This window comes from Pipistrellus kuhlii, unplaced genomic scaffold (genome assembly GCF_014108245.1).
Source record: "Pipistrellus kuhlii isolate mPipKuh1 unplaced genomic scaffold, mPipKuh1.p scaffold_m20_p_2, whole genome shotgun sequence".
Classification (NCBI taxonomy): domain Eukaryota; kingdom Metazoa; phylum Chordata; class Mammalia; order Chiroptera; family Vespertilionidae; genus Pipistrellus; species Pipistrellus kuhlii.
In genome coordinates, this window is record NW_023425515.1 from 38,627,330 (window position 1) to 38,651,897 (window position 24,568).

A 24,568-nucleotide genomic window follows, 5' to 3' on the forward strand; every position below is an offset into this window, starting at 1 on the left:
TACAAACAGATTCTATGTTTCACACTCTTCCTGTGACATTGTGTGCCTGATAAATGACCTCAAGAAGGCATAGACCAGATAATAGGAATTTCCTATCATAAAGTGAAAGGACAAAAAGAAACAGAAAAACCTGAAAGGATGAGAAAGTGATAGCTCTATTCTCACCACAGCTCATCCTTATGCCAGACATGGAACTTTCCAGAAAGAGACACTGCAAGGCATGGCACGGGGATCAGGCAGGTCTAAAAAAGGACAACCCTGGGAATGTACCAGGTATTGTGTTGGCAGAGGTGTGATATATGATGTGTGCTTGTGTGTGAATGTGTTTTAACAATAACCACACCAAACCACACCAAATAAACTGTTCACGTTTGGAACAGTGTGCGAAACCATGTTCAGGTTGGTAAGTTCCTGAGGACCAGAAGGAACTTGTGGTGAGCTGGCCCATGAGCATTCTCCACTTCATTCTCCCACCCTCCCTCCTCTGACATCCTCCGATCTCCCATTCTCTACTTTCCTTTCGCTTTCCTTCTTCCACTGCCTGCTGTCCACAAGAGCATAAACAATAGTCACCACATATTGAGAATCTGCTACCTGTTCTTCATTAATATAATCCTCAAAATAATCTTTTAAGGTAGGTATAATTATTCCAACATATTTAGGATCAAACTCTTTGCAGGCAGCTGAGATATCATTCAAACCCACATCTCTGCTTGAATGCAAAGCCCATACTCCCTCTAGTGTCTCTGCTGGTTTTCAGTCCCAGGAAGGATTGTTCATTTTATGGTTCATTCCAGGAGCCCAGTATTTAGTTTGTGGAAGGCCCTTGGCAGTCCTGTTTCTCTTCCTCCACCATCTCCACAGAACTAACAATGTCCTACTGAGCAATCATGCAATAATGATTCAGCACCATGGACAACAGCATACACAGGCACTCACACCTCATTCTGATCCCAGGCAATATATTCCTGGATAGTCCCCTCCACTTCAGAGGTATCGAGGGCCAACCTTGAAAAAAACACCTCATTAATAATAGCTAACCTGTATGACATGCCAGACTGCCTTAAGCAATTTGCATGAATATGAGGTAGATACAAATATTATACCCATTTTAAAGATGAGGAAACTGAAGCACAGAGGATTAAGTAACTTGTCCTAGGTTGTGTAGCTATTAACTGATGGATTCAGAATTCAAATCCAGATCATCTGACTCTGGGAGTGTGCCTCACCATTATGCCTTGTGAAACATGCTATCAGGGGCACTGAAATAACAGGTAGTACATAAGACAGTCATCAAGAAAATCCTATCTAACAAAAGACCATGCAAATTGACCATACCTCTGCTATGCCCACCAGCCAATCAGAGCAAGTAGGCAAATTAACCCAACAAAGATGGTGGCGGCCACAGAGCTAGAGCAAGCAGGAGGCTTGGGTTGCCCTCAGCAAGGGAGAAAGCCAAGCTTCCCACCCTCCCTGGCTGACCCTCGCCTTCGCTCAAGGCTACAAAGTTTCAATTATAGAAGATAAATAAATCCCAGAAACCTGCTTCCAGCCGGCCCTGGCCTCCACTTGGTGCTTATCAATTCAGGTTCCAAAACACCACAACTTGATGCGGTTCTGGAAATTGGTAAGAAAGTAAGTTGATTTCCTAAGCTAGTAGGAATGATATGGCCAGGAGGTATTAATAGTTAGTAGGTAAGTGACTTTGAACAAGTCACTTTCACTCTCTATACCTCAAGTTTCTTATTCGATAATTGCAGAGAGTGGAATAAACAATATTTAAAGCTTCCTCTAACAGAAATCATATTTCCTTCCAGAAATATTAGACATCAACTCTTTGCTCTTGCCATATATGATCTGGTGCCATTATTTTAGGCTGGGAAATGCCATTTTTATTTTAATTGAAATGGTACATCATTGGATAAAACAATAGTAAGATATTATGGCTATTTTATTGAATTGTTAACAAATTAGATAATATCATTATTGATTAGAAAGCACAAAAATAGAAATGTTCCAACATTGCTGGTGTGGAAGTAAATTAGCCAAAACAACACTACATATCAATAGCCTTAAAATGTACATTTTCAATTTTAATTCTATAAGTTTATCTTAAGAAAGTAACTATGGGTAATAATAGCACTACCTCTGTGACTATTATTACTACTTCTACAAGATTTCAACTCCAAGGATATTTATACCAGCATTGTTAACAATTGCAAAAAAAAAAATAAAAATTCAAAGCAAATTAAATGTCTCACAATATGGGATTGTTAAATCCATTTTGGTATGTGTATCTAATTAAATATTCTGAAGTCATGGAAACTCAATAAAAAAAAAAAAAGTATTTGAATCCATGGGAGAAATGTCTTATACAGACTAAAAATCAAAAACCAAAAGTTAGTTAAAATGTTAAACTATAAGTATTTGTAGTAGATGTTGAATTGTGCTAAGCAGACCCTTCTAGAAAGGATTATTCCCACAGCTGCTGAGGAGTGTTGCTGGCAGACGGCTCTCTGTTGTCAACCCTTTTCAGGCATTGCCTTAGCTGTAAAGAGCATGCCCAAGGTCATGTCCCTTTCTGGATTCAATTACTGAATTACGCAGAAAAGAGAAGTACTATAAAGGCCTGGTCCCCTCATCCTAACTGGGAACAACCAGCCCAACCTCTCCTTTTGCCAAACCCTGCTTTGTCCCTTCCCTTCCACAAGTGGTGATCCCGAAACTACTCCTTTAAAGCTAATAACAGTACTGCACTGCAATTTCCATCTCAGAATCTGTTTACCAGCAAATCTGATTTGCAACAATATGAAAATTTTAAAACTCCCACATATTCTTCATTAACTTCTAGTTTAAAAAGAAAATGAAAATATGAAAGTATTGTATATCATGCTAGTAAATGTGTAATTTGGTTGTAGCAATGCTTCAAGGACACTTTGAGCCTTAAACGAATTTATCAGAAAACAAGGTAGATGGGGGAAAAAATTAGTTAAGCCTCCAAATCAAGAAGTGAGAAAAAAGAAGAAAATAAACCTAAATAAAGCTGAGGAAGGCAATACTAAAGACAAAGGCAGAAAGTAATGAGCACCCCAAGCAAAATAACTGAACAGTTTGTGAATAAAACCAAAAGCTCTCCTTATTGTTGTAGAAAAATAATAAAATAGACAACTCTTTGAGGTTGGAGAGATAGATAGAGATAGAGATAGAGATAGAGATAGAGATAGAGATAGAGATAGATGAAGAAGGAAAAGGAGGGGGAGAAGGAGGAAGAACAAAAGAAGAATATGAGTAGGAAAAAGGGGATGGAAAGATCCATAAATATTAGAAATAAAAAGAGGACATAACTATAAATACAAGATATTTTACTAAATTATGAGAGAATAATTAGAAAGCCTAAATAAAATGGAACTTTTTTTTTGAAAACATAAATGATCAAAAGTGATTATATAGCTCAGTAATTTCACTTCTGGATATTTATCCAAAGAATATGAAACCACCAATTCCAAAAGATAAATGCACCCTTATATGCATTGCAGCATTAATAGTAATATCCAAATGTCCATCAATAGATGAATGGATAAAGAAGATGTGATGTATGTATACAGTGAAATATTACTTGGTAATAAAAGGAACGTAATCTTGCCATTTGCAATAACATGGCAGATTTAGAGGGTATTTTCTTAAGTTAAATCAGTCATTCAGAGAAAGATAAATACTATGATCAACTTACATGTGGATCTTAAAGAAAAACAGCACAGAAACAGACTTGTAGATACAGAGAACAAACTGATAATTACAATAGGGGAGGAGGAGCAGGTGAATTAAAAAGGTGAAGGGGAATAAGAAATGCAAAGTTCCAGTTATAAAATAAATAGATCACACATATGTAATATACAGTATAGGGAATTAGCCAAAGAAAATTATATTATAATAACTTTGTGTGGTAACATATGATTATTACCTTATTGTAATCACATTCAAAGGTATATAAATGTTGAGTCACTGTTGTACCTGAAACTAACATAAAATTGTATATCATTACACTTTTATTTTTTAAAAAGTGATTCAAAACATAGAAAAGCCTGGTTAGTCCAATAATAACAGATGAAATTGAATCAATATTCAAAAGTCTCCTTGCTCAACCTTCCTGATTCAGACAGTATTATGGGCAACTTATAAGAATCATTAAGGAACAGATAATTCTTCTCTTATATAAGTTGTTCCAGAGCACAGAAAAAAATGTTAAGTTACAATTTATTTTATAAGGTCAGTATAACCCGGTTACAAAAGCTGAATAAGGAGAGCACAGATAAAAACAAATTATAGACCAACCTCCTTACTAAATTAAGCAACCCTGCTCCATAAAACAGCCAAATCCAGTAAAATATTAAAAGAACAACACATAGAGTTTATTCCAGGAAAGCAAGGATAGATCAATATTATAAAATCTATCAGTATAATATACTTTTTAACAGAATAAAAGAGAAATTTGAATGACAATCTCAATATAGTCAGGGGGAAACTTTATAAAATTTCTCATAAAAATATCATAGAAAAACAAACATACCTCTAAGTATGTTAGAAGATAAATGGAATATCCTTTTACTTCATAAAAGCTATGTACTTAAACCCCACAGCAAACTTCATATTAAGTGGCAAAATATTACTAGGGATGTAATGTATAACCTGATGACTACAGTTAACACTGCTGTATGAGCTGTAGGAAAGTTGTTGAGAAAATACATCCTAAGAGTTCTCATCACAAGGAAATAACATTTTTCCTTTTCCTTTTTGTATCTATTATATGTGAGATGATGGATGTTAACTAAACTTATTGTGGTAATCATCTCACAATCTATGCAAGTGAAACCATTATGCTGTACACCTTAAGCTTATACTGTGCTGAATGTCAATTATATCTCTGGAAAAAAAAAACTAAGCAAAATATATAAAAAAGACAGTAAGACATTCTGGGAAATAATCAATGTATACTTATTTAGATATTAGAAGCATTACTATTAAAATTCAGGACAAAATAAGAATGTGCTTTCAGACATCTACTATTTAACAACCTACTAGAAGTCCTAGACAATTAAATTAAATGAGGAGAATAAATAAGAGAGATATATATCCTATATAATAAAGAGGTAATATGCAAATTGACCATCATTCTAACACACAAGATGGCTGCCACAAGACGGCCAGCAGGGGAGGGCAGTGTGGGCAATCAGGCCAGTAGGGGAGAGCAGTTGGGGGTAACCAGGCCAGCAAGGGAGAGCAGTTAGAGGTAACCAGTCCTACAGGGGAGGAAAGTTAGGGGCCACCAGGCCAACAGGCCTAAAGGGGAGGACAGTTGGGCAACCAGATTGGCAGGGGAGCAGTTAGGCATCAATCAGGCTAGCAGGGGAGTGGTTAGGGGCTAATCAGACTGGGAGGCAGAAATGGTTAGGGTCAATCAGGCAGGCAGGCAGGTGAGCAGTTGGAAGCCAGCAGTCCTGGATTGTGAGAGTGATGTCCGACTGCCCATTTAGGCCCTATCCCACTGGGCCTAACCTGATGTGATCAGGCCTGAATGGAAGGGAGAAACTGTGGAAATCAAAGACTCCTACATTAGGTCTAATTTAAAAGAGTTTCTTCATGCTATTAGATTATTTCTTGTATTCTCAATTTTAATAAAAATTATAGCTAATGAATTCCTCAGGTCAAACTAACTAGATATGTGCCATTTCATTTCCCCCAAATTTTCCAAACTCATGGACCCTGTTGGGTGGAGAGTGGGTGACTTGTTTAGAGGGCCTATGAGGTGGAAAGAGGTTCTCTTCTATTATTCCTTTGTAACGCTGGTTTCTGATAAGAACAAATTGCCAACACTATCCTACATCTGGAAATCTAGACATGTCCAAAATCAGAAGAGGATAGCCCTGGAGTTCAACACACTGGGTCTACATCTCATCCATGCCATTTCCTAGATTTGTGGTCTTAAGCACAGTATTTATTCTTACTTAATCTGTCTGAGCCTATGTTTCTTCAGGTGCGATATCAGAACAGTGATATCATGTTAAAGAGAAAGGTTAGACATAATGAATATAGATTTCCTAGCACGATGCCTGGCACACAGGGCTCAGTAACTGTTAATTGCCTTCCTTTCTTTCTTTCTTTCTTTCTTTCTTTCTTTCTTTCTTTCTTCTTTCTTTCTTTCTTTCTTCTTTCTTTCTTTCTTTCTTCTTCCTTCCTTCCTTCCTTCCTTCCTTCCTTCCTTCCTTCCTTCCTTCCTTCCTTCCTTCCTTCCTTCCTTTCTTTCTTCTTTCTTTCTCTTTTTAAATCAAATACAGGTAAATGTACCAAGATGCCCTGATATCTTTAGTGCTTCCTACCAAAGAAAGGGGTTTAAGGTGAAAGACTGTATGAAGCTAGGGATGAAAATTTTAGACCTCATTTTAGGGAAGAGGATGGAAGGGAAGAATGATTCTTTTCATAACCAGCTGTAAAGGATTAAATGGGGTGAATTTTCACTTTCATCGCTATGAAGCAATTAATGAATAAAGCAGAAAACTATGACATGGGAACTTTGTGGCAGCTTCTGCTTGCAGGTGTTAGGAGTGGCTGGATGCAAATGAGCACAGTCAGTCATGTGGGTGAATGTGTTTAATAAATTATCATTCAACTGGAGAGATTGACCTTCCTGAGTGAATTACATTGAAGTAGACAAACACAGACAATGGAAAATGGTCCCCATTAAAGAAGAAAATAAAACATTTTATTTGATTGACTGACATTTTTTTGATCAAGGCGTGAAATTACATGCTGAGTTTAGGTAGGTCAGAAAGACATCCTGTTGTTGATGGAATTACATGTGTTTATACAATCTTTCAATCATTCACTAGGTGCAACTTTTAACTACATAAATAGATGTGCTCTCAAACTTATCTTTCTTTCACCTCCATCCACCTCCAAAATGAAATAACATAGATTTTCCTCATATTTTCAATGGAAATGTCATTCTTCAGATTCAGTATGCTTGATAATTGGTATGCTCCATCTCTTTCTTCCTCCAAAATTTGAATACCAAATCAGAGACCAACCTATCAAGTTTTGTTTTATATTATCTGTGAGCTCCGTCCATTTCTCTTAATTCAATTCCTTATCGTTACTTTCATGTCTAGTAATGAAAGGCTTGTAATTCATGAGCTGGGGCAGTGGGAGTATTTACTTACTGGAGACTGATGGGGAAGAGGTAAAAGAGCTGGAATAATACCATGAATCTATCCAAAGTGATAAAAAGACAAACACGAGAGGGGAGGCACCTAGTAACGCATACAAATACACATATTATATAAGATTACAAAGAGTACTATAAGCTGTATTTATGGGCTATGTCTATATGGCAACATGACTTTGGACCAAAAATTGGCTTATGATGGGACTTTATGACCCTCAAGACGGAGCACCTTATGAGTGAGCAGTAAAGGGCAAGGAACATATGTAATAGCACCGTGAACATTGTCCATAGGCCACTTGACCACAAGGAGAAGATGCAGGTGCATTCCCAGCCACTACTATTCTGGCACAAGGGAAGTTGAAGCAGTGAAAGGAAACTTGTCTTAGCTAAACGTTTGCAGAAAGTCTCATTGAGCTAAAAATAGAGCATCATACAAATGTTTTTATTTCACTCTTGTCATGAAGTCATGAAGCTTAACTGGATTAACTCCTGTGGGCCTCGTTCTGGCCAACAGAAAGACCCTGCCTGCTGAAGCATGCAGAAACTTTTTTTTTATTTTTTTATTTTTAGAAAGAAGCCATTCCAACTCAGAGGTCAGAGTTGTCAAGAAGGAGAAGCCTGGCTGTAATAAATAGCCAGAAACTATAGATTATGGCTAAGACAAGACCCAAAAAGAATGGTCCTTAAAAAAAAGTGCCTGCATGTCCATGGGTTCATATCTGAAAAAACAACATTTAGAAATAAGGTATTTAGAGGAAGAGGGTACAAATATATATGAATGACATCATGAATAAAATAGCTCGAAATGATCTGAAAATAGTAAGAGACATAAACAAATAGAAACTATTGGCAAAAAAAAAAAAAATAGGGGTAGTTTGGGAAGTGGACTGGTTCATTTCAGAGCAAGAAGAGCAAAGCACGGCTTAGCTTACTGCCTGGGAACAAGGATGACCAGGAGAACTTCTAGTGGAGGTTATTGAGCAGTTTCCTTAATCTTTGAAAAATTTTGGAGAACAGCAAAAAGCCAATGGATTAGCAGCAAGCAAATTTAATCTTATCTTTATTATATAAAAAGGAAGATTATATATTCTATAAAGTATAAACAGTGTGAGCATAATACTAATCTTAGCCAAGAATCCCTATCATATTTTAAATAACTCTAAAATAAAAATCTCATATAATCTTACCACTAACCATAGCCACAATTAACATTTTGCTGTGAATCCTTTACGAAATTCTATCATGTACAGATACATGCATTGAATTTTTTAACTTTTTAAAAAATGTTTTCACTTAACAATATATAGTGACCATTATTTGGTGTTATTAAATATTCATCTACATAAACTATTGTGTTTCATGGCTACAGAGTATAGTATTGTATAAATGGACCATAATTTATTACTTGTCCCCCCATGTTGCTATTTATTTTTTGTTATTCATTTCCAATGGTTAAGACTATCACCTTTACTATTACTGCTTTAAAGGTACTTGTATTTGTAACCTAATACAGAATTAATTTTTGTAAATGTTCCATAAGCCCTGGAAAAGAAATTTTATTCTTTGCATGTTAAGTATTATGCAACATATATTTTCTAAAATTGTATTTCACAATTCCTCTATTTATATTATTTCTTGTTTGATTACTTGATATATGAAAGCCCTAGTGTGGCATTTTAAAATCTTTCACTATTACTGTGTTTTGTATCCAACATGACCTTTTCATCTATCAACATTTATTGATGCATATATTTCCATGATGACAAATCTTCACTGTAAGCTGAATTCTTCATTATAAAACAATACTCATTGTCCTATTTAATGATATTTATCTTGAATTTTTCTTTTAATTTTTGCACATCACTTTATTTTAGGAATGACTATGGTAAACAACATATGGTTGGATTTTAGTTTTGGACCTAATATGCAGACCTTTATTAATAGTAGGTTATTTCATTTGTTTTTGTTAATTGTTATAATGGAGGTATTGATCTCATCATTTTATGCTGCCTCTAATTTTTTTAATGCTTGTCCTTTATTTTCTGTCTTTTGCCGTATAGAGTATGTTTTCTTATAAGAAAAATTCATGAAAAGGGGATTATGTAACTATTGGTTTCTAAATTTAAATGTCAAAAATGAGATGATGCTCTCATAGTTGAACCAAGGCACTCAGAGAATTTTCTTTTCAGTTTCCCATCCTTTCCTGTAGATTCCAGACAAACACAAGTTTTCCACAGGCTTTTACAAATATAATCTGGGATTTCAAATTCAAGTTTGTTGTTTTATAATTTTTGCAACAATGCATATCTTCTCTTTGAATTTTACTTTTGCATACTATTTTAAAACTGGATTTACAATAATTATCTAGACATCTTTTTTTTAATTGGCTTTAGTACTAATTAACTATCCTTCATGACATCGCTTCCTCCACATACTTAATTTGATTTTCTATAGATTAAACTCTGCTCATTAGTTCCACCTAATAGAGTTTAATTCTGTTACTGTGTCCTAGTTTCCTTGCAATCCTTCCATATCTCATTCACATCGCTGCATACCATATTTCATTTTCATCTCAGCATATTATGGTTCTCTTCTGACTTGAAGAGGCTGTGGCTCTTTGCCCTCTTAAGAGGATTTCAGTCTCCTAAAATGTCCTTTGAGGTCTGACTGGAGGAGTTCATTTATTTTTATTTTGTGTGCTATTCTTTCTCCCTTATCTTGCATTTTCCTTAGCACCTGTTTTACTATTTACGCATTCTTAAAGAAGGAAGTATTCTGTAGACTTGGTGCTTGTCAAATAGCAGGTCTTGAGTTGTGTTCTTCCTGAATGCTGAAATAAGAGTGGCAGGTGGGTGTGCATCTAGGCTAGATCAAGTTTCTAGAGTGAATTATCCTAGAGTAACTCTACTTCAGTTCTATTTTTTCTAACTGCTGGGAAATTTTCTACTTTTTGGAATGTATCACAATTTTCTTTAAATGTGATAAAAAAACATTCTCAATATTTAATAAGCATTTTTAAAAATTTAAATTTTTTATTGTTTAAAGTATTACACATGTCTCCTTTTCTCCATTGACCTCTCCCCAGAAACTTCCAGCCCACAGCACATCATAAGCATTTTAATAAATATATATTCATTCATGCTTGACTGTGAAGTCAAATATATACTAAGTATGCAATGCATCAGGTTCCTTACATCCTTAAAATTCTTGATATACTCATTTGTGTGATATACTCAATCTTGATCATTCAATATGATGAAGATTGATAGAAATACATTGTTTCCCTTCATGATTGTTAATCTTCTACATTTTGAAATTTATGTTAATCAGAATAATAATATTTAAGGATATATGTCTTCTTTTAGTCACTTTTAAAGCATCACTTAAGTTTCCTGCATTAAATTCTACTTTTCAAATATTAATATTGATCTCCCATTTCTTTGTTTTGCATTTTTCTGATATATCTATGCCCTTTCCTTTTCCCCTATTTTGTTTTTTTCTGTCCTGCTTTGTTTAAAACAGCATATATTTAAAGTTAGTTTTTACTGAATATGTCTCTTTGTCTTTTAATAGAAACTAACTATTCACACTTAATGTGATATGTTTGACCTCACTTCTAGCATCTTATTTTATACTTTCCTTTTTTATGTTCCCTTGTTGTTTTGTTTATTAGAATTTAATCTTGGCTATAACATTATACTTTCTTTTTTTATGTTCCCTTGCTACTTTTTTTTTATTAGATTTTAATCTTGGCTATAAACTTTTCTTTATTAGATTTTAATCTTGGCTATCACAAAAACCACTCTTAATTTTGAAGTTAAATGTGACATTTCTAGTTTTATGTTCATTTGTTCTCTTTCTCATTTAAAATATATTTAAACATATTTATCTATATCAACAATGAAATAATATTCAATGTCTCCCATAGTACAAGATGAGAGATGTAGCACTTGAGTTCTTTTCTGGAGTAATTTGAATTTTCAGCCTAAAATTATTATCATTAAATTTTTCACTGAGAATGATTTTTTCAGTTGCATTTAAACAGTCCATATTTGACAGGTTTCATTATTCACCTAATATATTTTATACTGCATCTGTTACATTCTCAAATTTAATGTTCATTAATTTCCTTTTTCATCAGAATATATTGAGTAAATGCTTCTTGTCAGTAAAGGATTTCAGTGGTCAATTTTCTGGTATTTTTCTTGCCTGAAGATATCTTTCCTTTTTCCTCACATAGTACTGAGTACAGAATTCTGGATCACAAACTTATTGCCTCGAAATTCTATAGCCATATATCTAATATTTGCTGTTGTAGAAAGTCTGACATTATGCTTTTAATAAACTATTGTTTTTCTGATTATATACCAATATATTTTTTTATTTTATAAATTAATAACTTTTAGCAGAATGTACCTCTTATTTCCCCTGGTACACAATGAATTATTTTGAATTGAAATCAGAATGGTTTTTTAAATATTTTTTATTATAATTCATCTTGGGTTTCCTCTTCCCCTGAAAATTGTTTTGTTTTTTTAAATACTTAATTTGTTGAATTGTAGTTTCCATTTCCTCTCTCGTTATTTCATTTCTTTATGTGTCTATCAGTACTGTATGAATTGACATTCATCTATAGTTTTCTGCATTGTTCTAATTAATGGGAGCTCATGCTCCCATTACATGATTTTAATTTAATACCTTATATTTTCACTTTAAAGAAGGCAATGTTTCCTAATCTCAGACTTCTCCCTTTTGAAAGTTTCCATTATGTGTTCTTAAATCTCTGTAATATAACTTGGAGATTTATTTTTAAGTTTTTCCTTTTTTTTTTTAATAGTGTCTATTTTATAGGGAGACATTACTTTCACATTCTTAGATGTATCTTTTTTTAGAACTGCTAAAGACTGTTTTCATAAACTTCCACCATAGGTTTACTGAGAGTGAGTCTCATGGCCCAGTGTGTATGCTAGTCAAGGCAAGTCTGAGAAGGCACTAATGTGATTGAGAAGTGTTTCCCATCACCTATATATATTTACTTGAATGTGAAATCAGCTATATGTTCATTGCATCAGGTTCCTTATATCCTTAAAATTCTTGATATACTCACTTTTTTATTCACTTAATATGTTGAAGATTGATAAAAAAAAAATACGTTGTTTCCCTTCATGATTGTATTTTGCCAATTTTCTTATATATTTTGAAATTTGTGTTAACTTTATATTATAAAATTTATCATTTAAAAGTCTATTTTAATGGCATTAAGTACATTTATGTTATTATGAAACCACCACCACTCCATCCAGCCAATAAACTTTTTTCATCTTGAGAAACTAAAACTCTGTACTACTAATGATAACAACCCATTCTCTCCTCCCAACAGTCCTTGACAACTACCATTCTATTTTCTGTCTCTATGAATTTGACTATTCTAAATTTGACTATTCCACATCAGTGGAATCATATAGGATTTGTCTTTCTGTGACTGGCTTATTTCATTTAGCATAACATCTTCAAGGTTCATCCATGTATTAGCATGTGTCAGAATTTCATTCCTTTCTAAGGCTGACTATTATTCAATTATGTACATAAACCACATTTTGTTTATCCATTTATTCATTGTTGGACACTTAGATTTCTTCCACTTTTTAGCTATTGTGAATAATGCTGCTACAAACATGGATGTCAAATATCTCTTATGCCCTTATTTTCAATTCTTTTGGGTATATATCCAGAAGTAGAATTGCTGGATCATATGGTAGTTCTATTTTTAATTTTAATTTTTTGATGAATCACCATACTGTTTCTAGAGTAGTTGCCTTATTCACAATCCCACCAACAGTGCTCAATTTCTCCACATGCTCATCCACATTTTTTGATCATAGCTATCTTAATGGCTGTGAAGTAGTATGTCATTGTGGTTTTGATTTGCATTTTCCTAATAATTAGCGATGTTGAGCATCTTCTCATATGATTACTGACCATTGGTGTGTCTTCTTTGTAGAAACACCTTTCAAATCTCTTGCCCATTTTAAATCAGATTGCTGTTGTGTTGTAGGAGTTCTCCATATAGTCTCTATATATTCTTAATATAAACCCTCTTTTATATATGTAATTTGCAAATGTTGTCTCCCATTATTTGCAGCCCCTGACATCATAACTTAGTGAAATTCTTTTAGGAGTCCCTTCCTTTTCATCTCTAGGCCAACTTTTCCATCAACTTTGATGACTTATGGATTGGCTGAGCTTTCCCTCAATTCATTCATGGGTATGGTCTTTATCATGAAATGTCAAAATTTCTAATAAGTGGATTATATGGTATCCTTTCTGGTTGTCAGTACTATAATAAATATACTAAAATATTTTATATATCGAGTTGGTTATTTCAAAAAGCATTAGGGAAGTAGATGTAAGTTAAATGTGTATTCTTCATTTCCCATTTTCAAGGCCATATTTCTCAAAGGTGGTGCACCTGAACCAGAATTACTCTGGGTGCTAGTTTAAAATGCTGGTTGTGGACCCCACTCTACCCTTCAAACCAGAATCTCTGAGGGAAGAGTTTCCAGGCAATTTTAATGTAAATGAAAATCCAAGAACTGCTGGGGTAAGTGCAGCTTTGTGAGCACTTAGAAAAGAAAGCAATAAATCCTTAGGACTAACCAAGGTTCTCTCAGAAGTCATAGCAGCTTTTTAACAGGTCTATAAGTTATGTTACTCAGAGAGCATGCAGTTGTAAGTCAGGATATTTGACAAGATTTCCCATGATTCTTTTTCCAAAGGTTCTCCTTGAAGGCATGAGGGGAGAATATGCATACAGTACAAAGACAGCAATAATGTGCAGGCAAAACCAGGGCTGCTGTGCAGAGTCCAGAGTAGGTTCTGATGTTTTAAAGTGGTTTTTAGAGAAACTGTAATGCACTCATAGGGGATTTGCCAGAGAAGGTAAGGAATAAAAAAACCCTGTAATTTGAGGAAGTAGTAAGGAAATGTCTTGTTCAGTAACATTTCTTAACTCAGCTGAACATTGTCACTTGGGGACCCTTAAATAACTACTCAGGCCCAGGCCCCAACACAGACTAATTAAATCAGTATCTCCCTGAGTGAGATTCATGATTGCTATTTTTGCAAATTTCCCAGGTTATTTTAATGTTTAATCAGAGTTGAAGGCCACTGTTCTATTAAAAAACAAACAAACCATGTTTACAAATTTGTGAAGCTTAAATGTGGAAGAGGAATACAATTGTTTCTGTAACAAGCACCATGCCTGACTGTTCACCTGGCAGATGTGGGCATTGCCTAGCTGAGCCAGCAAGTGGCTATTGCCACAATTCACCTGCCAAGCCCAGACTTTCAACATTGTGACAAGTTTCCTCTCATTATTAAAGAGACATGGATCTCCTTGACATGGATCTTTCAGATGCTGGCAATACATGTATCAAGATAAATGGAAATTGACTTCCCCATGAGCTCATTGGCTCTAGTGGTTTCACCTATTACTTATGCTGATGACTCCCTAATCTTGGTCTCTAGCCTCATAGCTCATCTATCAACCACATCTCCATCTGGACCTCTCACTGACACTTCAAATACTACATGCCTTGAACTGAATCATTATCTAACCTCACTCTCACCTCTGCTCATTTGTTCTCATAGTTGATGGGACAACTATTGTCCTAAGTGCACAAAGTAGAAGCCTGGGAGTTACCATTCATTTTTCTGTCTCCCTCATTATCATCACACCATTTATAATAATAACCATTCTTTCCTGACTCTGTGCCTCCCTCCATCTGAACTATCTTGTTCAGCATTCATATTACTTAAATTCTGACAACAGCCCCCCAGTGGGTTTCTTTCTCCCTTCCAAATGCTGCAGCTAGAGGACTTGCTCTAATGTTAAAAATCTGACCATGTCAGTTTCCACTTAATTTCTCAGTGACACCCCTCCCCCCACCTCATTGTCTATGAGAAAAGATCCGCGCTCTTTAACTTGATAGCCAAGACCCTCCTGCCCACATTTCTAGACTCATCTCCCAACATCTCTCAACTCACAGTTTTTGCTCCAGTAACACTAAACTATAGACCAGGACTGCCTCTGAGCTTTTGTGTACACTGTTCCCTCTACCTAGGATGCATTATGCACACTCACTTCTTCATTTGACTTCTATCCATCTTTTAAATTTCAGCTTAAGCTCATCTACTCATCCAGAGAGTATTACCTGATCTCCTTGGTCCAATACCTTCTAAGCTGGGAGGTGATCTTCCTCTGACTCTCATCTAGAGATAATACTACATGATATCTGTTTCTGACTCTGTTCCACCTAGCTCCTGGAAACCCAGTTGGTCCAATCCCCTGACCTAGTCCTATGCCTGGTACAGAGAGGGTGCTCAATATAGTGGGTAGGCAAAAGTAGGTTTACAGTTGTTCATATGGAAAATAATACGATAATTAATAAATAATAAAAATATAAGAATAAACTCTGTGTTTTGTATACTCACAACTATAAACCTACTTTTGCCCCACTATGTATTTTTGCTGACCTAGTGTTTGTCAAATGATGGAGTGAATCTCCTTAGGAGTGCATTTGCCATGATTTACATGACTTACGAATTAGAAACATGTCTTGGCCAGTGTTGCTCAGTTGGTTGGGCATCATCTGTGTACCAAAAGGTTGTCAGTTCAATTCTCAGTCAAGGGCACATGCCTGGGTTGCAGGCTTGATCCCCAGTAGGGAGCATAAGGAAGCAGCTAACCGATGTTGTGCTCTCAATGTTTCTCTCTCTCCCTATCCCTTCTCCTCTCTCTAAAAATCAATAAATTATTTAAAAGAAGAATTAGCTTAAAAATTAAGAACAGTGGGGACTTCTTTGGGTATAGAATTTGGCTACGGGCTTCTTAATTGTTAGGAAAAATCACTTTGTGATCAGCCAAAGTCTGCTGGAAATCCTGGCAGGAGAAAAGGGAGGAGACTAACTTCTAGGGTGTCCTGGGGTCAGGTTCTGGAGATCATGAACATTTTGTTGATGAAACCTTGGATGGAGGGTGTGGGGGATTGGATGAGAGCACCCATTTTGTGTGGCACTCAGAGACACTAGAAGGAACACTCTAGCCTTCTGGGAGATCAAGAGAACTTTATTAGTTCTTTCACTTGAACTGAGAGGCAGAGCACTGAGGCAACTGGTAAAGTGCTGCAGGCTGCTGTCCCAGAGCAGAGAGGTAAGGAAATGCAGCAAGGAATGAAAACATTTTAGCTAAACATTTCAAGCATTTCAGCATTTAAGGGTCAAAGTGACCTTGCTGACCTATGGCCACTTGAAACTTTCACACCAGATCAGTCATCAGGAAAGTGAAAATTTAGTTCCTGTTTAGATGAGACTGTTTATGCCTTAAGTGAGGATAAAACAATCTATGCAGACCACACAGAAAGGAATGATGGGCCCAAATGATTAACTGAGCAAGCAAGTGGTCATTGAGTTTTCTCTTTTATCCTCTTTCTTGCCACAGTAGACTCTTCTAGATCATAGCCATTGCTTTGGTAAAATCACACTAATAAAATGAGGCTGGTGACATCCATGCTGCTTGCCTCACACCTATGATTAGAATCTGGAGAGATCATGTATCTGAATACATTGTTATTGTCTAAGTGTGGTGCACGTGTAAAAGGTGGTTATTATTATTGTGATTTTAATTATTTAAAATAATTAAAGTATTTTTTTACTTGAACCTTTTCTCTCAGTACCCCTCTCCTGCCATGAATGAAGCTCCATTTCCCACTTGAAAAGTGAGCTCTCTCCTCCTTTCTCCTTTTAAGTCATGATCGGGAAAGAATCTTCAACTTTCACTGAGGTATCAATGACTTCAGAGATTTACTCCAAGAGGAAAAAAATGAACACTTCTGCAGAGAGCAAAGCCATAAACTTTCAAAACAAAGATGAAAAAAAGTTATGCGAGGAAAGCCCTGGGGAAGAGTGGGAGACCTGGGTTCCTGCCCAGACCATATCACCCCAGGCAGAGCATTTTTCCTTTGGATGGAGGATTCCAAAATTTGAAGAGGAATGCCTGCGACCAGATACTGTCTCAACTCCTTCCCTGGTCTCATTATTAATGATGCCAGAGACACTTAAGTCCACCTCAAATTAATACAAGTCTTTTGGACTAATTAATAATGTTACAGGGTGCTAAGACAACATGCCACTGAGATCACTAGACCACTTTCTATAATCTGTTCAGATATATAGAATAAGGAAACCACCAATACCATTACCACCCGTACCACCACCACTATACCATTACCAGCATTATAACCACCAAAAACCATCACCATCACCTCCAATAAGTGCCATCACTACCACCACCAACATCCCCCCACCATATCCATTATCACTATTATATACCATCACCATCACCAACTACCACAACCACCACTACCATTACTACCACTATCACCATAATTTTCATGGCAAACACAGTTCTATTTTTTCAATGGGAAAATTAAAAATTTCTTAACTTGTAGGGTTGATATTAATTCCAGGAAACATTCTGGAGTAGGATGTGGAGTGAGTCTTTAGGACTAAAGTCATGAAAGTAGTTTATGTCAGACTAACAAAATTGCTTATTTGAAAATAATATCAGGCAAGCAGATCAGAAAAATACCAGTGATAAAGGGTAGCTGAACTTTATTAAGACTTTTGATAATATTCCTCTGATAATCTTTTGAAAAAGATGGATAAATATGGGCCAAGTGATAGTACAAGAAGTGAAATAAATTTTCTAAAGAGTGATATTTATTTATTGAATTAATATCTAACTTTTAGGAGCATAGAGTGGAATGTCCCAGAATCCTGTAAATTCCATCATTTTTATCAATGACTTAGTTGAAGAGGTCACACTTATCAGATTTGGTGATGGCAGGAAGTCAACCAGAGGGTCAGTAACTAACAGAATCAAGGCAAGAAATATCTGGGAAAGCTGGCAAGACAGACTGAATTAAACAAGAAAAAATTAGGAATAAATGCAAGGGTTCTGTATCTGGGTCCCAGGTAGCATCTGTACAAGCATGGAATGGGGGTGGGCAGGTGACACAGTTCAAGAGCAAGTTTGAAAGAGAGTTGGGTGATGGAGGCTAATTCCAGCAGGTCATAAATGCAAGAAGTTCATCAAAAGATTGATGGAACTTGGGGCTTCAGCAGGGCTGAAAATCTGCATGTTATTACCTGCTGCTGAATAGCTAAGAGCAGTCCCCCCAACCTGATAATCTTTTACTGTTTACCAAACCTTACCTTTGATATGTATATCTGCTTTGCTAAAGGGTAAAATGTGTGAATAAAAAGCCCTGGGTCTGGAGACTCAGAGGTGCTTAGTTATTAGAACTAAGTTTCTGTCTGGCACCCCAAAATGCCTTCCAAATTCATATTTATTCTCTAGCCTCTTCATTCATTTATGCACAGCCCCTTTTCCAGATTCCTGAATCCTTATAGATGTGGCAAAGATCCCAGCAGTTGGAATTTTTTTTTCAGGTGATACTAAACTTAATAGGTATTATTGGTATAGATTCCTACTTCAACCTTACAAAGTTTTAACAGAAATATGAAATGTAAAACAAAAGAAGTAATAATCTTACTCTACTAGGTGCTTGTTAGGCCTCCCTTGACATTTTGTGTTTTATTCATTAAGAATGGAGAAAATAGAGAAAACTGGAGCGAGAGTGATAATGATAGTGATAATGACACTGAACCAAGTGGAATATAAGACAGGATGGAGGCTGGAAAAGGCACTGACTAGGGAATGGGGAGCCAGGTTATGCTATTAACTGGCTGTAAGATTCCAACCAAGCAAGTATTTCTCTCTGGAGGTGATGACAGGCCTTGCTGGGTAGAAACACGGAGAGTAGTGGTTGGTTGGCCTGTTTCTTAAGAAAGTTTTGTGCCTCTGGTTAGGCTACAGTAAAGGTGGATTCCTTTCTCCCTACCTCACCCATCAAGCAAAATTTTACACTCTTAAAATACCATTGACACTTGCAAATTATACCAATTCTTTCCCTTGGGAAATCATAGGGGCCTGAGTTAAAACTTAGCCTTTCCTGTTAGCTTTGTGACCAAACTTTCTGAGACTCACTTTCCTTGTTTGTGAAGTAGGGTTAATATCAGGTTCTGTGTGATATGAATATTAAATGAGATAATGCATATACAAAATATAGCACAATCTGGGGCACAAATTAGGTGCTCAATTAATGGTATAGGTAATGTTACTACCTTGACTACCACCCTCCCTCCTCTTTCTTCCTCCCCCTCCTCCTCTGCTGGCCAGGCACTGTGCTGGTTGCAAGGGAAAAGATTCACAGTCCTGCCTGAACCAAGCTTACAATCTAACAAGCACTGCCCAGTGGAACTTTCTGCAATAACTGGAATGTTTCACATTTGTATTCTCCAATATGGTAGCCAGCAACCATATGTGGCATTTGAGCATTGGAAATGTGACTGTGGAATGGAATTTTAAATTTCATGTAATTTTGATGAATTAAGGGAAAATCGTAATAGTCCCACGTGAAAATAGACAGCCCAGCTCTAGACACCTTTCAGGTACCTTTCTGAGACTGAGCAGTCTGAACAGAATGAAGATGCATCAGAAGGGCGATGTTCATAAAGTACTGGTATAGTAGCTGGAAGATTCTCTTATGTGCCCATTCATCACATTTAATTCTCAGGTGCTGGGGGTGCAGGGCCAGCTGTACCTTACTGGAGATCACAGTTGAGGGGGGGGGGGATATGCAGATAACCCATTTTATCATAGAGAGGTAAGTGTATGCACAGGGGCTCCAGGTAGAGCAGAAAGAGGTCTCTAACCCAGCTGAGCAGTCAGGAAAGGATTCTCAGAGGGACATTTTAAGACCTGAGCAGTTTTGAATAAGTAGATTTCATAGTGGAGGCTCAATCGAGATTTATTCCTTTTACAGCAACAGGTTATATTCCAGGGCCACGAATCCCACTGCTGGTGGCAGAGGTGGCTATGAAGCAAACCAGAGAGAACTCATTGCTAAGGCCAATTTGTTTTTCTTTGAAAATTTCCCCTTGGTGTCTTTTTGTATTTGCCTAATTCAGTTTCTCTCCTGTGGCCACATTTTCTTCACCTGAGAACATTTTTTTTTAAAAATCATGTGTATAACCTTATCTTTTAGTTTTATTCGTAGTCACTAAACATGAGTGCTTTTGGAAGGTGAGCAGTGGTGAACTCTGTTACACCGCAAAGTGATATCCACTCACACTGTGGTTTGGTTGCGGAATTTGGAGACTTAGAGGAAACAGACAGCTCTGTGAATATGGCCAGTCTGTAAAGAAGCTGTTATGGATTGGTTGGCCTGGTTGAATCTGGCTGGTAATGATGCACATTCGTAGGAGTGAGGGCTGTTCTAATTACTTGTGGAGAGAAGGGGGAATCTTAAGCTCATATATGTATTTTACACAATAGTTCAAAGTTAATATGTGACCTCTGACCAGAGAATTCTGCAACTGGCACATGTTCACATAAAAACAGGTACAACTTCATATTGTGTCAGTACAGCAGGATTACTGTGATGCCTTCTCCCATGAGACCAGGGAGATGCTCTTGTGGTCTGGCTTGGTTGTGTGAGGCTCTGGTCTCTGTGAGTCCCTAGAGGTTATCTGCTTTGACTGTGGCAGAGTTGCCTCTGCTGGATGGAAGTGTAAATTTCTGTAGCCTTTCCGACAAGCAGCTTGTCATATATACCAGGGGCCTTAAAACATTCATACCGTTTGGCCCAGTGACTCTACTTCTGGGAATTCTATTCAAAGGAAGTATTTGGAAATGTGTGCCATAGACTTTGCCCCAGGAATAAAGTCAGGAAACTACTTAAATGACTAACAGCGTAATACTACGCAGTCATGAAGCTGATGTTCATAAAAGACATTTACCTACAACATTAATTAGGAAAAAAAAAAAAAGGGAGAGAAGCCTTAGCTACAGAGGCTAAGAAACCACCTAGGTGTCAGACAGCCTGGGTTTGAATCTTGGCTTTGCCACATACTAGCTGTGTGACATGGGCAAGTCACTTGAACTCTGTGGGGTTGACAATACATAAATGCTTGCCTTAGAAAGACTTCTGAGGATTAAATGACACCGTGAATATAAAATACTTAATACCTGCAATGAACATGTTAAGCACTCAATAAATGTTGGCTGTCTGTCTATGGACTGTAAGACTTCAAGGAATAAAAACAGATGGAAAGAAAATATGCCAATATATTGACAGGGTGGAATCTGGGTGATCAAATGGTAGGTGTTTTGTTTGGTTCTTTGCACAGTTTTCAGCTTTCTAAATTTCCTGCATTCGGTCGACACAAATTACTTTTATACTGAAAGAATTTCTCACAATGATGTAATTCAATAATATATATATATATATTTTAAAGAGTGTTACCCACAACAAAAAGGCACTTCTCTCTTCCCCCTCCCCATCCAAAGGAGAAGCTAGAGATTGCCTTCTCCCCCAGAGATCCTCGGAGGTAGAGCTGCTTTGTGGCTTCCTCCCCTGACAGATCACACAGTGCACAGCCCAGAACTCTGGGAGTTCAGGGTTGGCGGGATCCTCTGACACATGTTGAAGGTGCTCTGAGGAGAGTTTGGGTAGGGGCAAGGAACAGATGTCCTTAGCAGTTTCTCCTGTTTCCTAGAGTCTAGATTCCAAGACATTCTGATGTTTATCATTTCCTCCCACGTCTTGGTTGATCTGAACTAAACATGGACATAAAATGTTAAGGTGGCAAAGATTCATCTACTGGCTCGCTACCCCCAAACCCCTCCCATAAAAATACCTCTAATAATGCCTACAGCACTATGCCCAAACTTTAGGCATGTTTGGCAAAGAAGATATTTAGATGGGGGTACAATGGGAACAACAGGAAAAATAGCTTAGTTGCAGCTGCTCTATTTAATGAGTATAGTTTATATTAGGACGGAATTTTTGGCAAATACTGCCTTTCTAATACCACAAATGGTTAAGTCCCTCCCCATGGTAGGACATATCCCTGAAATGAGAAGGTTATAAAGCACAAAGGTGTGTGTGCATGTGCATGTGTGCATGTGCGTGTGGCCAAACAGGGATAACATTTGCCCCCTAAGATCTAATGTCCTTCATTCCTTCATTGACAATTCTGCAGGCTGTGTTTTAGTTAGAGAATCCCAGGCATCGAAATAGGATGACATTCCCAGGACTGGACCAAATAGGAAGTCCCGGCCCTGTGTCCTGACCATTGCCCCTCATCAGTGACACCCCTTCCTCCCCTTCCCTGGTCTGCACCTCCAGAGCCTAGGTGCATTCCCCCACGCACCCAAAATAAAAGAATAACAAGGCCATCTCCCGGACAGGGAGGTCATCGTATGCTAATGAAGCCAGAGGAAACAACCGCGTGGCGCCTGCAAGGAGTGCGCCCACGGGCTCGCAGGTCTCCCGCGCATCACTGCAGCACAGCCACCAAACCCTGCGCTGCGGCAGACCCTCCGGCCTCCCTCCCGGGTAGGGGCCGGAGGGGGAGGGGTCTTGCCGGCCACTTTGGGTTCAGCAGCCGGATGGCTGGCATCTGGGTGCTGCCTCTCCTTCTGGTCCCCTGCCTTCCACTGCAATTATGGCGGGGATGGAGGCGGCGCGTCAGAATCACCTGTAGGGCTTTTCCAACTCCACAGGACCCCTCCCCAAATTTCAGCCCACTCCTCCTGAGGAAGAAAATATCCGAATCTGCAGGTGGACTCGTGGAGTTTTCCAAAGCCCACAGGTGATACTAGAATGTGCGCCCCTCAAGACGCACACACAAACACCTCTTCCCCCCCCCCCTCCACTCCCCAACACACACATCTTGTGACCGGACCCGAAGACTAAACAGGTCAGCTTTGCATGCTCCCCGTGACCCTTCTCCCCTTCCCAAGCTCCTATTGATCCAGATATCCGTGTTTTCTTCAGCTTCCCTCTGAGCTCCCTGGCCCAGGAGCTTCGCGGGGTGCCCAAGTCCCCAAACCCCGTGGGACTCGCCACAGCTTGGGCGGTCAAACCGTCAGACGTTAGGAAAGGTGTTCCCTGCCCCTCGCCGCCCCGGTGCGCCTTGGAGGAGGACCGGACACACCAAGGAGCAGGGTGAGTGCAAAAGGGGAGATATCTGACCAGTTGCTTCAGCAAACTGCCAGGAGCAATGCCGCCTCCCACCCGCCCGCACACCTTGGAGGTTTGGAAGGTGCTCCCAACCCGGGAGGAGGGAGCCGATGCCTTGCCCCGTGCCACTCCGGTGCCCTCACCCTTCCAGCGGGGGATCTCCTGCTGCAGGGACTTGGGAGCAGGTGGCGCACTCAGGGTGGGCGCAGTGGCCTTGGCTGCAGGTCTTCCCCCCTGGCCACGAGACCAACTCCCGTCTTTGCCCTCCTTTTCCAAGTTGCTGAGGCCCACGTCCCCTAGCGCCAGCCCCAGCCCACTGCGCCAGCTACTGTCTTACCTCTCGCCAGGCAACACTTGGTTGCGCGGTTTCCAGGAGCGCTCCTTCCTCGGGGCTTATTCCCTTACTTGGGAGGAAAGAGGAACCAAAAGACAGAAAGGGGGACCGAAACCGGCGTCTGAGCGTCTTCCCGCCCGCGCAGCCGGCTCGAGGAGGGGATGGCAGCCAGAGAGGGCGCCGCAGAGCTCGGGCGGCCCTGCTGGGGTTAGACGATGCCTGGGTCCTCTGCCTGCTGCTCCGTTATCCGCGGGCCCCGCAGCGGTCCTCAGCGGCTGCCCGCTAGTACGGCACTGCGGCGCCCTGCCCCTAGCGGCTTGGTAAGTCCTGCTGTCACTCTCAGCGTTGAGCCCTGCCCCCGGGCCCAGAGCCCGCCCCTGCCACACGCCCGCGTGTGCGCGCGCGTGTATACACACACACACACACACACACACACACGCCAAACACGCGCGCGCTCATGTAAATATAGGAATGCCCGTGTGCCTTTGGCGCAACATGATTGGGGCACTTCTTGGTAGGGCTTCAGTTTGGGAGGAAGCGTTAGAAGCTTAGGGGATCCAAGAGGATGCAGCAGCCCTGGGGCTCCGCAGGACGGCAGAGGCCCACTGATTTGGGGAACGGTGGAAAACTGGTTGACAAGTAAAATACCCACTATGCATTTCCACATCTCAACCAGGTCTAGGCTGTCGTAATATCTCGGCCCAATCAGAGTAAAAAGAAAATCAACAAGTTCTAGCTGCTTCTTAGGAACTAACTGCCGTGTCTCTAGCCCCCAAATGTATGACATCTCTGGCCTTGGAGGCAAGGAATGGGTGGCTGACCGATATGAAAAGATTACCCCCTCCTCAGATATCATGGAGGCCA

The 24,568-nt window shown here is 38.7% G+C and overlaps 1 protein-coding gene across 8 annotated transcripts in view; it reads right to left on the reverse strand.

Annotated features, from left to right (window-relative positions):
- DGKG (diacylglycerol kinase gamma) overlaps positions 1–24,030 on the reverse strand; it is a 200,607-nt gene extending 176,577 nt beyond the window's left edge. For 5 of the 8 annotated variants that reach the window (XM_045583771.1, XM_036445411.2, XM_045583770.1 and 2 more), the window contains exon 1: positions 23,708–24,029. The gene's annotated coding sequence lies outside the window, so the exon portion shown is untranslated. Of the gene's footprint in view, positions 1–23,707 lie in introns of all 8 variants that reach the window. The other 3 variants (XM_036445408.2, XM_036445410.2, XM_036445412.2) reach the window with 2 other exon arrangements.
- Positions 24,031–24,568: the final 538 nt, after the last annotated feature.